Raw genomic sequence first — 2,976 nt, 5'->3', positions numbered from 1 at the left:
TTTCCAAAACCATTTGAAAAAGCACTAGTTGCGAAATTTTCAACAAAGCACAATAAATACAATATAAGACAAACCCAGATAGGAATGAAGAGGCATCACAGAAGTCACAATTTTCCTCTGACAGAGGTGGGTTTGTTCAGTAAATTCAGTCTAAAGACAACAGATTCTTATCAGTCTTCTGACCCACAAAAGTCAAGAAAACTCACTGTTTTTTACATCCCAATGATACCAAGTTATAGGCTTTTTAAACCCAGGAGGTAAGTGGTGTCTGCAGGCATATATTGCTACAAATCCATCCCCACTCTCCTGAGCTGGCACCTGTTGTGGCCGTCTGTTGATCTCAGAGGCAAGATGAATGAGGTGGGACACTCATAGGGTGTGAAAAGAGCTCCAGGTTATTATGCTGGCCAGCCTTGTTGATATACATTTTTATAAGCATGATCAGCACATGGACAGTAGACAATTCTCAATCACATTCAGAGAAGCAGCTTATGGGCATTGTGTTTGCATGGTATCCACCAATAAGAGGAGACCTTATCCAGCAATTCAACAGTGCTCACAGGTGAGAGGCCCTGTTCAGGCACCCTAGTTCACATAGCCACTGGCTATGACCTGTTATGGGCCAGAACTCTGTACTTGAAACAAGGAGTTTTACAAGGTGCTAAGTCAGTAGAATTGATGGAGACAATGGTTATTTAGTTTAGCATGGTGATTAATTTTACCATAATTGATTAATTAATTACCATAGCAATGGTAATTAACTCTAGTTCAGTACATGTATTTAGTACTTAATATAGTTCCACAAGATTCACATCTATGATAATGTAATTATAAGAGCGCATATAAGCTGGGACAAAGTCAGCCAGATTCAGTCCATCTCACACCGCCTTGGTGGCAGGCTCTCCTCCTTTGCTTCTCCACTGAATCCAAGACTCCAAGAAAGCTAGCCTGGGCCCCAGGCAAGGAGACAAGACTTTGAAGGAGATAAAGAAGTTGGACTTTAACACCTGGCTATTTTTGTGGTATTACTTTGCTGAAATGAAGGCTGGTCCAAGACCTTCAGAAAACCAATCAGAATATTACAGTGACCCTCTAGCTCAACACTTATTCCCAGGATCACTGCTCCCTGTTCAACAAGGGCGTTTCTACAACGTGGCAGAAAACTTATTGTGCACCAAAGGTTGAGGTGGCCTTGGTACTCCCAACTAGCAGGGTCCCAGAACTCAGCAGGCACCTAGCACAGTGTACAGAGCTTGCCCTCTTCTGTGTAGGAAAGGTTTAAAACAACTGTGAAACATCTGCAGAGCCTCCAGGCTCAAGTTTCTTTGGACAATGTAGCTAAGTCCTCTGATGACTCCACAAGTCAAAGTTAGTGGCAGAGGTAGGCCTCAGTGACCAAGCTAATGGGGCTAGCCCACTAATCATGGGACTTCACTGCAAGCTGGCTCCTGGCCCCCAGCATTTTCTACTTATCAGTACAGATGTTTCTAGGAAAACAAAAGAGTGATATAAAGACAGAAATGAGATGAATTCAACAGGCAACAGAAACACAATGAATATAATCACTTTTCCATCTTCATGTTATCCTTAGCCTAGAGCATGCATGCAAAGTTTGCATGCATGAGGCTTGCCAGTGTGAAGATTACAGTGAACTAGCAGTCAAGTTGACCTTACTTCTCCAGGAGCAAGTCCAGCTGTTCCTCCAAGGAGCTGAATTATTCTTTTTTTGTTGTTGTTCTTCTGCTGTTTGAGCTTATCCCTCACAGCCTGAAGATGGTTCTTGAGGACCAGATGTTCCCCTTTGAAGATATGGTCCTCCTGGCATTTTGCTCTCTTCAAAGTCTCCTGGTACTTTCCCTTCATCACATCAATCTGCCTTCTGGAGTCCTATAACAAGGTGATTTCTTTTCCCAAATCTTCTTAGTGCTGTTCATCAGATTCATCAAGAGTGCTTTTTGATAGTCTCAATGATATTTATATCTTCATCATCATGGTGATCATTAGAATATGATGAGCTTCGAGAGAGCATCATCATCCTGCTGCTGCTGGTGTTTTTAAATCTCTCTCAAAGCTCATCATATTCTGATGAGCTATGTCCCTGCTTATGGCTGCTCATTCCTGAAGAAATGTCCAGATGGATCAGGGAACCATGGCCATCACTATCCTTTGTTTCATCTTGAGCAATGACCTCCTTTCTAGTACTGACTGCTTCAGCATCTGTACTCAGCATCAGTACTCTCTTGATTTCCTTTTTCACATCTGGAAATTCAATGTACTGGGCTTTCTTCTTGGCTGCTTTCCAGAACCTTCTCTTTCTGACATTCTTCAGTGGCAGAGTGGATGTCATGGTTCCAGATAAATTTCTTCTCTCTGTCTTTATTTTCTTTTTTAATTTAGTTTTGGATCATTACTGGCAACTGGTTCTTCCAGAGGTGGATAAAGATCACCATCCAAAATATTCATAAGCATCTAGCAAATATCTGCAGTCTTGTAAAAGGTTTTCTTATTGACGGTTTTTAAGCTTCCAATAATACAGAACAGATCAACCAGCTTAGAATGGAATACAATCCATACGCTCAGTTCCATGACATCCATCAGCATGTAATTCGATGGTTAATTTGTCTTTCAAGTGACATTTGCAGACTGTATTGCCCTGTTCCAGAGGTAGACACAATATAAATTAGCTCTCTAGGTCATGGGGAGGATTTTCTTTGTTCTTGCTCATCTTTTGTTCTGGAGTAGCTTGGCTTTCATAAACAGCTTCCTGGAAGCCAGAGACTATAAATTCTTCAGTTTAAAGGATTTCTCAGGGGTGAAGAAAACACAATGTATATATCTTTGACCATCCCAAATTCAGGAAGATCAGCATGATCTTCTGATGGTGATCATGGTGATGATCCTGACCAATACTACATCCATTGAGCAGTCTGACCTATAAGTGATGACAACTTGATAACCATGTTTAGCATGTCTTAA

At 41.3% G+C, this 2,976-nt stretch overlaps 1 pseudogene; it reads right to left on the bottom strand.

The window, feature by feature from the left end:
* Nucleotides 1-1,670: 1,670 nt before the first annotated feature.
* Nucleotides 1,671-2,728, bottom strand: LOC127546946 (transcription initiation factor TFIID subunit 7-like; annotated as a pseudogene).
* Nucleotides 2,729-2,976: the final 248 nt, after the last annotated feature.

The sequence above is a fragment of the Antechinus flavipes genome, chromosome 2, assembly GCF_016432865.1.
Source record: "Antechinus flavipes isolate AdamAnt ecotype Samford, QLD, Australia chromosome 2, AdamAnt_v2, whole genome shotgun sequence".
In the NCBI taxonomy this organism is placed as follows: Eukaryota; Metazoa; Chordata; class Mammalia; order Dasyuromorphia; family Dasyuridae; genus Antechinus; species Antechinus flavipes.
Note: the sequence above shows the minus strand (reverse complement) of the source record. Positions and strands in the feature narration are given on the sequence as shown.